Source organism: Mustelus asterias, chromosome 8, assembly GCF_964213995.1.
Source record: "Mustelus asterias chromosome 8, sMusAst1.hap1.1, whole genome shotgun sequence".
Taxonomy (NCBI): Eukaryota; Metazoa; Chordata; class Chondrichthyes; order Carcharhiniformes; family Triakidae; genus Mustelus; species Mustelus asterias.
Window position 1 is genome coordinate 3,844,618 of NC_135808.1, and position 15,741 is coordinate 3,860,358.

Genomic DNA, 15,741 nt, shown 5'->3' on the forward strand with positions numbered 1-15,741 from the left:
TAATATCTCACCCCCTGAAGGTGGCTCCCCTGACAGTGCTGCACTCCCCCAGAACTGCACTGGGAATGTTCTGGTTTGGTATTGGTTTCAGGTCTCTGGAGTGGGGCTTGAAGCCAATTATCCTTCCTGATTCTGAGGTTGAGAGTGATGCCCCCTGAGCCACAGCTCACAACTCTCTCCCCACCAGCCACCGCCCCCTCCCCCCCGACCCCCTCCCCAGTCCAGATGTGGAGAACTACTCAGTAAGTTACAGTTTGCAGCTTGAGTCTGACACCTGGCCGACCCAACAGAAAGAAATGCACATTGACCTTTGTGTTTACTAGTGACATCTGGGTGTGATAGATCAAACAATGAACCCTCTTTCTTCCACCCTACACTCTTATGTCACTGCATTCTTTTATCTTGCATAACCCTGGATTCGGCAACAAGGGAAAAATCTTCCATTTAAATAGTTGCCTTTGAATTCCAAACCTGTTTAAATGCTTGAAATATCCCATCCACCTCAATCCTCCCTCTGATGCACAGATTCTACCTTCTCCGATGTACTGATTGCCAGAAGATGTGAAGCAGGATCTGTGCTTGCCCTGAGATATAGTTCCTGAAGGCTGGTCTCTGCTTCTGCCATTCCTGATGCAGTGCCGAGGCTTCAATCTCTGGTATTCCATCCTTACACTCCACCTCACTTTTCTCCTCAGGACCTCTCTCTTTGCATTTGATGTCTGGCCGACTATCTCTTCACGGGCTGGGTATCATGCTTTGTTTAACAATGTGAAGTATCTGAGGGCATTTTATTAAACCATAAGACGTAGGAGTAGAAGTTCCACCATTCGACCCATTGAGTCTGCTCCGCCATCAATAAGATCATTACTGATCTGATATGATAATCCTCAACTTCACTTTCCCACCTTATCCCCATAACCCTTGATTCCCTGACTGATTAAGTTAAATGTGCTCCATAAATATAATTTTTTTTTTTTGGGACAGTTCTGATGTGAGTCAATGGGGAAGCGAATGGTGTCTTGCATGATGTCAGTACATTCCAAAGCACCTTACCGCCTGTTAAACACCATTGTATTGTAGCAAATACAGTAGCCACTTTGCGTGTAGCAAGATCTTGTCAAGAGAAGTGTGAGAGCAACCAGATCATCTGAATTATTTTTTGTGCTGTTGGTTGAGGGATGAATGCTGACCTAGGGAGAACTCCCCCGCTCTTCAAGACAAGATGTGTAACCTTTTACGTTTACCTGAGAGAGCAGAGGATGGGCCTCGGTTTAATGCTTCATTAGTGAGACAGCACCTCTGACAGTGCAGAACTCCCTCAGCACAGACTCCTGGGATTATGAGGTCAGGTCTCTGGATAGAGGGAGCAGAACCTACAACTTTCTAACCCAAGAGCTAAGTGTGTGAACTGCTGAGGCACAGCTGATAACTCTACATCAGAGACGACCACAGAGCAATCTAACAGGCGCTCACCTACAGCCGCATAAAACACTGCCTCAGCAGAGACACCTCAGGGCCCTGACCAAAGCTTTGTTGCCAGTTGGGACCGGTCTTAGCCTCTCTAAGGGTTAAAGCTTTAGGCAATTTGCCCAGATCTGGTGGTGGCACAGGAGAGGAGGGAGAGAGGCAGGACAGCAGAGTGGACAGTGGTCAGCAAAAGAGTTAAAAATAAATGAATGAATTTTGGCATTTCCTCAATGACATCACTGGCTGGAATCACATGGGTGAGTTTTTTGCAAAAGGGAGTGTGTGTGAAGTCCACAGCTTTGCTGATCTCACTGTGGCAGAAGGAATTTATTTGACAAGCAGGCCATCAGTTCGAGTGCTGTCCACAGGCAGGCAGTTCAGACCAGCTCAGCTCCACAACCATCCACTGCCACCAAGGTAAGAAACCTGACTGCTCAAGAATCATTCTGGTTTATATTAATCAAATATACTTTTGTTGCTTAAAATTATGATGGTGAGGGCAACAAAGGCAAGTCTATAAATCACATTTTAAAATAGTTCAAATATAGCTCTTTCTGCCTTATACTTATCACCATTCATAATTTCCGAGGCAGCTTTAATATTTAAACCTGTGCAACTGGATTCTCCTTAAAGCAACACAGTATACTTCTATTGGACGGGTGGAAATTGAGATTTTTCATGTTGCCTTGCTGACCTCTGTCTCTTATTTATCCCAAAAGTAAAATGAATGATTTCAGTTGCTGTTCATTTAAATGTAGCTCTGCCTAGAATTGTAGAGCAGACAATGTTGTCTGCTGCTTAGGAAGAGGGCTTAACATCTGTGCAAGTGGGTCGTTTCAACTCATTCCTGAATATCGAACAGAGGTTGATGCAGCATGGGTTTGTTAAAGCGATTTTTTTCCATTAAAAAAATAAGATCCTCGGTGTTTGAAGATAATTGCCGAAAGAATTAAAGGGGGAAGATTAAGAGGATTTTTTAAAAGTTGCAGTGCCCTGCCTGAGAAAAGTAATAGAATCATTCAGTAGCAACTTTTGAAAGAAGGGGAATGGATCAATATTTGAAAAAGAGATTTTTACAGGGTTTTAGGGACAGAGCAGATGTACGATTTATTGGAGAGGTCTTTCAAATACTTGACACAGGCGTGATGGCCTGAATAGTCTCCTTCTGTGGTCTGGGATTCTGTAATATTTCAATTGCTAAGACGGAGAGTTTGATTTGCACATGGTTTAATTAGAGGAATTCATTGAAGGGCTCCTGTGTCAGGAGATGGAACATAAATTTCAACCTGGCCATTGCGCGCTACATCTTAATGAGCCTTCTAGCCTCCTGCTTACAAACCCTATTATAGGACATGTGCCAGGTTAATACTGCCGAAAAACAGTAAAATAAAACACTGAATGGAGAAAAGATGCTGAAATGTCTTTCAGGTGACTTTCTATCACAGTTACAAACCCTGAACAGGCAGGGCACTGTGAATGAATGTATGTGTGTAGGATTGGATTATGCCTTTAACAAATACTTGATGTCCCTGTTCAGATGTTGAACAGCCTCAGTTTTCTCTTATTCACTCCCTGTGCCACTGTTTCGAAAGCTATGTAGGTGCATCTGTGTGTGACTCCTCTATTATCCCCATCATTTAACCTTTCTTATTCACTTTTGCCCTCATAATTTAAAGATTGTAGAATCATAGAATCTTACGGCACTGGAGGGGGTAATTCAGCCCATCTTCCCATGCCAATTCTTTGGGAGAGCTGTTTCCACCTCAAACTGTCCGCGCTTGTCCAAAAGCATTGAGTGTTAACCATCACCTTGAATGTGAATTACACAAGCGCTGTTTCTAATATTAACCTTGCCTATGCATCAGTTGGGATGGTGGTTTTGCAAGGTAATTTGGACGTGACTGAATCATTGTCCCCAGTGAGAGCTATTCCCCCAGTCCCCTCCATTGCCCCACTCCCCAACTCCTCCAGTCTCCACCAAATCCCCATAACACCCCATTCCCCCCTGCCCCCAATCCCCCACTCCCCCGTTCTAGGGGGATTGATGGGTGGAGAACTGGCTTAGCCATAGAAGTGGAGATGCCGGCGTTGGACTGGGGTGAACACAGAAAGAGTTTTAACAACACCTGGTTAAAGTCCAACACGTTTATTTGGTAGCAAATGCCATTAGCTTTTGGAGCGCTGCTCCTTCGTCAGATGGAGGGGAAATTTCCACTCCATCTGATGAAGGAGCAGCGTTCTGAAAGCTAATGGTATTTGCTACCAAATAAACCTGTTGGACTTTAACCTGGTGTTGTTAAAACTCTTACTGTGTTTGCCATAGAAGACAGAGGGTAGCAGTGGAGGGGTCTTTTTCCGGTTGGAGATCTGTGACTAGTGGTGTTCTGCAGGGCTCTGTACTGGGACCTCTGCTGTTTGTGATATATATAAATGATTTGGAGGCAGATGTAACTGGTGTGATCAGTAAGTTTGCGGACGACACGAAGATTGCTGGAGTTGCGGATAGTGATGAACATTGTCAGAGAATACAGCAGGATATAGAAATTTCCACTCCATCTGACGAAGGAGCAGCGCTCCGAAAGCTAATGGTATTTGCTACCAAATAAACCTGTTGGACTTTAACCTGGTGTTGTTAAAACTCTTACTGTGTTAGCCATAGAAGTGGAGATGCTGGCGTTGGACTGGGGTAAGCACAGTAAGAAGTCTCACAACACCAGGCTAAAGTCCAACAGGTTTATTTGGTAGCAAATACTATAAGCCTTCGGAGCGCTGCCCCTTCATCAGATGGAGTGGAAATCTGTTCTCCTGGTGTTGTTAAAACTCTTACTGTGTTAGCCATAGAGGACAGAGGGTAGCAGTGGAGGGGTCTTTTTCCGGTTGGAGGTCTGTGACTAGTGGTGTTCCGCAGGGCTCTGTACTGGGACCTCTGCTGTTTGTGACACATATAAATGATTTGGAGGAAGATGTTGCTGGTGTGATCAGTAAGTTTGCGGACTACACGAAGATTGCTGGAGTTGCGGATAGTGATGAACATTGGCAGAGAATACAGCAGGATATAGATAGGCTGGAACATTGGGCGGAGAAATGGCAGATGGAATTTAATCCAGATAAATGCGAAGTGATGCATTTCAGTAGATATAATGTAAGGGGGAGCTATACAATAAATGGCAGAACCATCAGGAGTATAGACACACAGAGGGACCTGGGTGTACAAGTCCACAGATCCTTAAAGGTGGCAGCACAGGCGGAGAGGTGGTGAAGAAGGCATATGGCATGCTTGCCTTTATTGGACAGGGCATAGAATATAAAAGTTGGCATATGATGTTGCAGCTGTATAGAACGATGGTTAGGCCACATTTGGAATACTGCGTCCAGTTCTGGTCGCCACACTACCAGAAGGACGTGGAGGCTTTGGAGAGAGTACAGAGAAGGTTTACCAGGATGTTGTCTGGTATGGAAGGGCTTAGTTATGAGGAGAGATTGGGTAAACTGGGATTGTTCTCCCTGGGAAGACGGAGGATAAGGGGAGACTTAATAGAGGTGTATAAAATTATGAAGGGCATAGATAGGGTGAACAGTGGGAAGCTTTTTCCCAGGTCGGAGGTGACAAACACAAGAGGTCACGGGTTCAAGGTGAGGTGGACAAGGTTCAACACAGATGTCGGGGGGACGTATTTTACACAGAGGGTGGTGGGGGCCTGGAATGCACTCCCAAGCAAGGTGATTGAGGCAGACACGCTGGGATCGTTTAAGACTTATCTGGGTAACCACATGAACAGACTGGGAATAGAGGGATACAAAAGAATGGTCTAGTGGGCACATGAGCAGTGCAGGCTTGGAGGGCCGAAGGGCCTGTTCCTGCTGTATTGTTCTTTGTTCTTTGCTCTTTGTTTTACCAGTCTCCAACTCCCTATCTCCCACTCCCCCAAACCCCAAAACCCCACTCCCCATCCCCCAACTCCTAACATTCCCCCAACTCCAACCATTCCCCCACTCCCCCATTCCATCACTCCACTATCCTTATTCCATCACTCCCCCATTTCCAAATGCTCCCCAGTGGCCCTCTCACCCCAATTTCGTCACTCCCCCATTCCCTCAATCCTCGAATCCCCCACTGCCCCCATTCCCCTAATATTCCAATTCTCCCCAACTCCCTCCATTCCTCCAACTCCCTCCATTCCCCCAATTCCCCCATTCCAGTCACTCCCTGCATTCCCCCACTCTCTCCACTCCCCTCACTCTCCCATTCCCCAACTCCCTCTATTCCCTCATGCCCTCATTCCCCTCAATCTCCCCAATCCCCCATACCCTCTATTCCCCCTCTTGCCCCCAATGCCTCCCACTCCCCCTAAATCCCACACTCATTCCATTCCCCCAACCCCCCCACTTCCCCGCTGCCTCAGTACCCCATTCTCCCAAACTCCCCTAAATCCCCACTACCCACTATTCCCTCACTCTCCCACTGCCCCATTCCGTCGCTCCCCATATTCCCCCTATTCCCCCAACTCTCCCCATTTCCTAATGCTGAACACCTCTATTCCCTCACACCCCCATTCTCCCCTTCCCCAATCCCCCACTCCCCTATTCCCTACATTCCCCTTCTCCCTCCAATCCCTCCACTCCTCCATTCCCCAACTTCCCATTTCCCCACTACCCCATTCACCCAACTCATTCCATTCCTTCATTTATCCATTCCCCCACTTCTCCCATTACCCCAATTCTCCATTCAATAATCCCTCATTCCCCAATTCCCAACCCCCATTCCCCCCTCCCTGTTCCTCCACTGCCCCATTCCCCACTTTACCCATTTCCCTAATCAGCCCATTCCCCAACTCCCCCATTCCCTCAGTCCACCATTCCCCACAGTCCCCCAAACCACCTCTCCCCTATTCCCTCGAGTCTTCCCATTTCCCCTGACTGCCCATTCCCCACTCCCCCATTCACCCACTCCATTCAATAATCCCTCATTTCCCCCAACCCTGCACCCCTCCATTCCCCCACTCCCACATGCCCCCTCTTCCTGTGAGTGGCACAGTGGTTAGCACTGCTGTCTCACAGCGCCAGGGACCCGGGTTCGATTCCCAGCTTGGGTTACTGTTTGTGTGGAGTCTGCACATTCTCCCTGTGTCTGCGTGGGTTTCTCCGGGTGCTCCGGTTTCCTCCCACAGTCTGAAAGAGGTGCTGGTTAGGTGCATTGACCCGAACAGGCGCTGGAGTGTGGGGACTCGGGGAATTTCACAGTAACTTCATTGCAGTGTTAATGTAAGCCTTACTTGTGACTAATAAATACACTTTAACTTTTCCCCCATTCCTCCACTCCCTCTTTCCCCCCATTTTGCCCATTCCCCCACTCCCTGTTCCCCAACTCCTCCCATTCCCTCAAGTCCCCTTATTCCCCCGACTCCTCCATTACCCCACTTAATTTTATTCATGGGACATGGGCATCACTGGCTGGTCATCATTTATTGCCTGCCCCTGGTTTCCCTTGAGAAGGTGATGGTGACCTGCCTTCTTGAATCGCTGCAGGGGAACTTGCAGGTGGTGGTGTTCCCATGTATCTGCTGCCTTTGTCCTTCCAGATGGAAGTGGTCGTGGGTTTGGAAGGTGCTGTCTAAGGATCTTTGGTGAGTTGCTGCAGTGCATCTTGTAGATAGTACACACTGCTGCTACTGAGCGTCAGTGGTGGAGGGAGTGGATGTTTGTGGATGTGGTGCCTATCAAGTGGGCTGCTTTTTCCTGGATGGTGTCAAGCTTCTTGAGTGTTGTTGGAGCTGCACCCATCCAGGCAAGTGGGGAGGATTCCATCACACTCTTGACTTGTGCCTTGTAGATGGTGGATAGGCTTTGGGGAGTCAGGAGATGAGTTACTCGCCGCAATATTCCTAGCCTCTGACCTGCTCTTGTAACCACTGTGTTTATGTGGCAAGTCTAGTTGAGTTTCTGGTCAATGGTAACCACAAGGATGTTGACAGTGGGGGATTCAGTGATAGTAACACCATTGAATGTCAATGGGAGGTGGTTCGAGTGCCTGGCATTTGTGTGGCATGAATGTTACTTGCCATTCATCTGCCTAAGTTTGGATATTGTCCAGATCTTGTTGCCTTTGAACATGGGCTGTTTCCGAATCTGAGGAGCCGTGAATGGTGCTGAACATTTTTCAATTATTGGCAAACATTCCCACTTCTGACCTTATGATGGAGAGCAGGTCATTGAAGCAACTGAAGATGGTTGAGCCTGGGACACTATTCTGAGGGACTCCTGCAGAGATGTCCCAGAGTTGAGATGACTGACCTTCCACAACCACAACCATCTTCCTATGTGCCAAGTATGACTCCAACCAGTGGAGAGTTTACCCCCTGATACCCATTGATTCCAGTTTTGCTAGGGCTCCTTGATGACACACTCAGTCAAATGCGGCCTTGATGTCAAAGGCTGTCACTCTCACCTCACCTCTGGAATTCAGCTCTTTTGTCCATGTTTGAACTACGGCTGTAATGAGGTCAGGAGCTGAGTGACCCTGGCGAAACCCAAACTGAAAGTCACTGGGCAGGTTATTGCTGAGCAGGTGCTGCTTGATAGCACTGTCGATGACCCCTTCCATCACTTTCCTGATGATCGAGAGTAGACTGATTGGGTGGTAATTGGCCAGGTTGGATTTGACCTACTTTTTGTGTACAGAACATAACTGGGCAATTTTCCACATTGTTGGGTAGATGCCAGTGTTGTAACTGTACTGGAAGAGCTTGGCTAGAGTAGCAGCAAGTTCTGGAGCACCAGTCTTCAGTACTATTGCCGGAATGTTATCAGGGTCCATTGCCTTTGCAGTGTCCAGTGCCTCCAACCGTTACTTTATATCACGTGGAGTGAATCAAATTGGCTGGAGACTGGCATCTGAGATACTGGGGACCACTGGAAGAGGCCGAGATGGATCATCCACTCGGCACTTCTGGCTGAAGATTGCTGCGAATGCTTCAACCTTATTTTTTGTACTGATGTGCTGGGCTCCTCCATCATTGAGGATAGGGATATTTGTGGACCCTGCTCCTCCAGTGAGTTGTTTAATTGTTCCACCACCATTCACAGCTGGATGTGGCAGGACTGCAGAGCTTAGATCTGATCCGTTGGTTGTGGGAATGCTTTACTCTATCACTTGCTGTTGATGCTGCTTGGCATGTGAGTAGTTCTGTTTGGTGGCTTCACCAGGTTGACACCTCATTTTTAGGTCTGCCTGGTGCTGCTCCTGGCATGCACTCCTGCACTCTCCATTGAACCAGGGTTGATCCCCTGGCTTGATGGTAGTGGTTGAGTGGGGGATATGCCAGGCCATAAGGTTGCAGGTTGTGCTGGGGTACAGTTCTGCTGCTGTTGATGGCCCACAGCGCCTCATAGGTGCCCATTCTGGAGTTGCTGGATCTATTTGAAGTCTGTCCCATTTAGCACGATGATAATGCCAACCATGCTGGAGGTTGTTCTCAATGTGAAGGCGGGACTTCGTCTCCCCAAGGACCTTATGGTGGTCACTCTTGCCGATACTGTCATGAAGTCAAATACATATTTCCCTCTTGTTGGTTCCTTCCAATTCCCCCCACTCCACCATTCAGCCCATTCCCCCACTAATCCCATTCCCCCACATTCAACCATTCCCCTAATCTCCCCACTTCCCCATTCCATTATTCCCAATTCCATCACTCCCCCATTCCTCCAGTCTCCCATTCCCTAACTCCTCATCACCCACTCCCCATTCTCCCAATATCCCTACACAACCCATTCCCTCATTCCCCCATTCCCTCATTCGTTCCCATTCCTCCAATCCCGCTATTCCCCTACTGCTGCATTCACCCACACTCTCTCATGTCCCCATTCCACCAGTCCCCCATTTCCCAATTCCCCTATTCCCCTCAACCACCATTCCCACACACCACCATTACCCCACTATCCCCATCCCACCCACTCCCCCCATTCTTCCACACCCCCCATTCACCCACTCCCTCATTCTTCCACACCACGTTGCTTCCCCATTCCCCCACTATCCCATTCCCTCACTCCTCCCATTTCCCAGCAACCCCCACTTCCCCATTCCATCATTCCCAATTCCATCACTCCCCCATTTCTCCACTCTCCCATTCCCTAACTCCCCATCACCCAATCTCCCATTCTCCCACTTCCCCATTCTCCCACTTCCCCACTCCAATTCCCCCCACACTTTCCCCATTCCCTCACTTCCTCCATTCTCCCCATTCCCGTACTCCCTCCAAGTACCAAGTACCCCAGGGAAGTGCTGATTGATGGTCAGTAAACCCAGGTAGAACCCTGAAGAGGAATCGGGAAAGGGGAATTTCTGTTCCTGATTCCTCTTCTACGTTCTGCCTGGGTTTCCTTCCCCTGGGTACTTGGTTTTCGATCACTGCATCAGCTACAGATTAACCACCTTTACTTCTATAATCAGGCTCCTTGCCTCAAGTCAGCTCAATCCCACAGCCTATCTGTTCACTTCAACCACCTTTGCCATCAGTTATCCATGTTTAAATTTAGTGACAGTCAATTCACTGATCATTTAGTAATTGACCTGAAAGATCAATTTTAAAATTAAGATCCTGTTACTCAAAGAACAAAGAAAATTACAGCACAGGAACAGGCCCTTCGGCCCTCCAAGCCTGCACTGACCATGCTGCCCGACTGAACTAAAACCCCAACGCTTCCGGGGACCATATCCCTCGATTCCCATCTCATTCATTACTTGTCAAGACGCCCCTCAAAAGTCACTATCCGCTTCCACGACCTCCCCCGGCAACGAGTTCCAGGCACCCACCACTCTCTGTGTAAAAAATCTGCCTCGTACATCTCCTTTAAACCTTGCCCCTCGCACCTTAAACCTATGCCCCCTAATAATTGACTCTTCCACCCTGGGAAAAAGCTTCTGACTATCCACTCTGTCCACGCCTCTCATAATCTTGTAGACTTTATCAGGTTGCCCCTCAACCTCTGTCACTCCAGTGAGAACAAACCAAGTTTCTCCAACCTCTCCTCATAGCTAACATTCAGGCAACATTCTGGTAAATCTTTTCTGTACCCTCTCCAAAGCCTCCACATCCTTCTGGTAGTGTGGCGACCAGAATGGAACACTATATTCCAAGTGCGGCCTCACTAAGGTTCTATAAAGCGTCAACATGACTTGCCAATTTTTAAATTCAATACCCCGGCCGATGAAGGCAAGCATACCGTATGCCTTCTTGACTACCTTCTCCACCTGCAGTGACCTGTGTACCTGTACACCCAGATCCCTTTGCCTATCAATACTCTTAAGGGTTCTGCCATTTACTGTATATTTCCTATCTGTATTAGACCTTCCAAAATGCATTACCTTGCATTTGTCCGGATTAAACTCCATCTGCCATCTCTCCGCCGAAGTCTCCAACTGATCTATATCCTGCTGTATCCTCTGATGATCCTCATCGCTCTCCGCAAATTCACCAATCTTTGTGTCGTCCGCAAATTTACTAATCAATCCAGTTACATTTTCCTCCAAATCATTTATATATATTACAAACAGCAAAAGTCCCAGCACTGATCCCTGAGGAACACCACTTGTCACAGCCCTCCATTCAGAAATGCATCCTTCCACTGCTACCCTCTGTCTTCTTTGACCGAGCCAGTTTTGAATCCATCTTGCCAGCTCACCTCTGGTCCCATGCGACTTCACCTTCTGCACCAGTCTGCCATGAGGGACCTTGTCAAAGGCCTTACTGAAGTCCATGTAGATAACATCCACTGCCCTACCCTTATCAATCATCTTCATCACTTCCTCGAAAAGCTCGATCAAGTTAATGAGACATGACCTCCCCTTCACAAAACCATGTTGCCTCTCACTGATACGTCCATTTATTTCCAAGTGGGAATAAATCCTGTCTCGAAGAATCCTCCCACTGATGTAAGGCTCACCGGCCTGTAATTTCCTGGATTATTCTTGCTACCCTTCTTAAACAAAGGAACAACATTGGCTATTCTCCAATCCTTTGGGACCTTCCCTGTAGCCAGTGAAGATACAAAGATTTCTCTCAAGGCCCCAGCCATTTCCTTCCTTGCCAAACTCAGTATTCTGGGGTATATCCCATCAGGCCCTGGGGACTTCTCTACCTTAATGTTCCTCAAGAACCCCAATACCTCCTCCTTTTTGATCTCAACATGACTCAAACTATCTACACATCCTTTCCCAGACTCATCATCCACCAAGTCCTTCTCTTTGGTGAATACTGACGCAAAGTATTCATTTAATACCTTGCCCATTTCCTCTGGCTCCACACATAGATTCCCTCCCCTGTCCTTGAGTGAGCCAACCCGCTCCCTGGCTACCCTCTTGCTCTTTATATATGTGTAAAAAGCCCTGGGATTTTCCTTAATCCTGCTGACCAATGCTTTTTCATGACCCCTTTTAGCTCTTCTTACTCCTTGCTTAAGTTTCTTTCTACTTTCCTTGTATTCCACACTTGCTTCGTGCGTTCCCAGTCTCCTAGCTTTGACAAATCTTTCCTTTTTCTCTTTGACTAGGCTCACAATATCTCTCGTTATCCAAGGTTCCCAAAACGTGCCATACTTATCCTTCATCCTTACAGGAATGTGCCGGTCCTGAATCCCTGTCAATTTACACTTGAAAGCCTCCCACATGCCAGATGTTGATTTGCCCTCAAACATCTGCCCCCAATCTACCTTCTTCAGTTCCTGCCTAACATTGTTGTAATTAGCCTTCCCCCAATTTAGCACCTTAACTTGAGGACTACACTTTTCTTTATCCATCAGTACCTTAAAGCTTACTGAATTGTGGTCACTGTTCCCGAACTGCTCCCCTACTGAAACATCGACCACCTGGCCGGGCTCATTCCCCAATACCAGGTCCAGTGTGGCCCCTTCCCTAATTGGACTATCTACATACTGTTTCAGGAAGCCCTCCTGGATGCTCCTTACAAACTCTGCCCCATCCACGCCCCTAGCACTAAGTGAGTCCCAGTCAATATAGGGGAAATTAAAATCTCCCACCACAACAACCCTGTTACTTTTACACCTTGCCAAAATCTGCCAACACATCTGTTCCTCAATCTCCCGCTGGCAGTTGGGCGGCCAATAGTAAACCCCCAACATTGTGACTACACTTTTCCTATTCCTGAGCTCTCCCCATATTGCCTCGCTGTATGAACCCTCCGAGGTGTCCTCCCGGAGTACAGCTGTGATATTCTCCTTAACCAGTAGTGCAACTCACACACTCCTTTTATATCTCCCTCTATCCCGCCTGAAACATCTATATCCTGGAATGTTAAGCTGCCAATCCTGTCCTTCCCTTAACCAAGTCTCTGTAATGACAACAACATCATAGTTCATAGTACTAATCCAAGCTCTAAGTTCATCTGCCTTACCTGTTACACTTCTCGCATTGAAACAAATGCACTTCAGTCCACCAGACCCTCTCTGATTTGCAATCCCACCCTGCCTGCTGTTTCTCTGAGTCTCACTGGCCCTACTCTCTCGTTCCCCTTCAGCTAATTCACCTTTGCTTTGGGTCCCACACCCCCCTGCCAAACTAGTTTAAATCCTCCCGTGTGACACCAGCAAACCTCCCGGCCAGAATATTTGTGCCCCTCCTGTTTAGATGCAAACTCAACAAGTGTCATTCCTGTATTCATTGTTGATGTGGAGATGCTGGCGTTAGACTGGGGTAAACACAGTAAGAAGTCTACCAACACCAGGTTAAAGTCCAACAGGTTTATTTGGTAGCAAAAGCCACTAGCTTTCGGAACAGGCTGTCCCTTCGTCAGGTGGGTGGGGGAAAGCTAGTGGCTTTTGCTACCAAATAAACCTGTTGGACTTTAACCTGGTGTTGTTAAACTTCTTACTTCATTTGTTGAAGCAGATTGATGGAACCTATTGCTATTCTTTGGACCTTGTTCCTTGTGATAATTAATCTTAAAGTGTTCACTGTTAAGACTTTGATGCTTAGGAATGAGTTGGTGTTTGAAGTGTTGCATACTGAGCAGTCTACAGTTTCTAATGTCCAGTTGCTGCACACTGGTTTTACAACATGCTCACTTCAACTTTCTGCTGCCCATTCATCTTTTGAATACTGTCATTAAAAAAGCTGGAGTAACATCAAATGGCTGCGTTACTGCTCCAAGGGCAGCTTGCAGGGGAATTTTACAGGGAAACTTTCAGGACATCCCAAAGTACTTTGCAGCCAATGAACTGCTTTTTGAAGTGTAGTCACTGTTGTAATATTGGAAAGGCAGTAGGCTGTTTTCACACCGTAATCTCCCACAAACAGCAGTGTGATAACGACCCTGTTTAATTGATGTTGGAAGCAGGATCAATATTACCTCAGGGAAAGAACTTCCCTGCTCTTCAAAACAGGATCATCTGCATTCACCTCGGAAAACACAGTAAGAAGTCTCACAACACCAGGTTAAAGTCCAACAGGTTTATTTGGCAGCAAAAGCCACTAGGTTTCGGAGTGCTTGACGAAGGAGCAGTGCTCCAAAAGCTAGTGGCTTTTGCTACCAAATAAACCTGTTGGAACTTTAACCTGGCGTTGTGAGACTTCTTACTGTGTTTACCCCAGTCCAACGCCGGCATCTCCACATCATGTTCACCTGGGAAGGCAGACAGGACCTCGATTTAACATTGCTTCTGAAAGACAGCATTCGCCCCACCCAAACCCCAATCCCGTTAGTGCAGCACTCTCAGTACCGCGCTGAGTGTCAGTCTGGATCATGGGCTCAAAGTCTCCGGGGTGAGACTTAAACCCATGAACCTTCTGACTCAAGAGTGAGAACAACTGTGCCACAACTGACACCTAACAAAAATAGTGTTAGGCAACTCCGTGTTTATGAGTTTATGTAGCACCTTGCAGCCTATAATTATCCCATCTCCTCTGTGTAAATGTCACAGCTCGGAGGAGTCTCAATAGTTCTGTTTATTCACTGTATCTGCCGGAGCAGACAGTTTATTGCACACCCTGGATCCGTGAACATTTATTGAAATGTCAACATCAGGAAAGCATTAGCGCGGTGATTCATGCTTCAAATCAGGGAAACAAGTTGCAAACTATTTTAACATCTGGAGTTTGCAGCAGAGCAGGTGGCACGGAAATGAGAGAGATAAAAACTGACAAATATTGGAAACCAGAAATGAAAATCTTAATAAACAGTGATCCCAGACGGTACAGCATTCGGGTAGCTTAACAAGTCAGGAAGACTCAGAGACAAGACCCACTTTGCATCCCCCCCAATTACTGCAGTAACTGTAAACAGGTCAGGAGAACAATGTCACCAATTGTCTAAGAGGTGTGAAGGTCACAACTTCTCATACCAAGACACCGGATTTACATGAACTTCACTTGTGTTCGGTTGAGGGCTGATCTGAGGAGATATTTAATATGAAATGATTTGATAGGGACAGATCAGGAGAAATTATTTCCTCTGATTGGGAAATCAAGAAGGGAGAGGGTGGGGCATGGTCATGTTTGAAGGGAAATTGTGCAAGGGGATTGATGCGCTATCAATTAGGCAAATTGTGTGCCAATACAACTGTAGGCTTTTATTCATAACAGAACCAGGAGCACATCCCAACAGGTAACCGACCCGAACTGAACAAGGGGAGGAGACAGCCACCTTTATATTAGGTGACAAGGGGAGGAGCCGAGCCGGCAGGGGATGTGTCCAGGCATAACAACACACAACGGTGGTCCATATAGGACAAAGGCACAACTGAAGTCCACCACACTCACCCCTCCTTTAAAAACAACACTGGGTGAAGCGGAAACAATATTACAAGTCCAGATGATCTGGTGGCTTGATCCGCCATCGCGATCGTCGTAGTGCAGGTCGCAGGGTCGTCCGAGCAGGGAGCGATGTCGGCCCAGGCTCCGTACAGTGAGCGTCGAGAGGAGGCGCCAGATGGTGTGAGGCGGACCCATCCATCGTCCTGTCCAGTAGTCGGGTACTGCGTGGCGACGGCACCGGCGACTCAAGCGAGCTGTACATAGGGGTGAGGGGAGTGAGCTGTGGCCCTGGTGGTGTATGGAGAACAGTGGGAACTGGGGCTGAGGGGTGGAGGGACATAGTGGGCTCTGGGCGCACAATATGGGAGACTGGGACTGAAGGGGGAAGGGGCGTAGCAGTCTCTGGGCGCACAATACAAGGGACAGTGGGACGGAGGGACGTGGTGGCCTCAGGGGCACCTGCGGGTGCCAAGTCGCGGACAGAGACCGTGTCCTCCCGCCCGTCAGGGTAC

General features: G+C 47.7%; 1 protein-coding gene across 1 annotated transcript in view; it reads left to right on the plus strand.

Moving 5' to 3' along the window:
- Positions 1-1,762: 1,762 nt before the first annotated feature.
- Positions 1,763-15,741, plus strand: part of LOC144496740 (tenascin-like) — a 175,307-nt gene continuing 161,328 nt past the window's right edge. The window contains exon 1 of the mRNA XM_078217252.1: positions 1,763-1,884. The gene's annotated coding sequence lies outside the window, so the exon portion shown is untranslated. The remainder of the gene's footprint in view (positions 1,885-15,741) is intronic.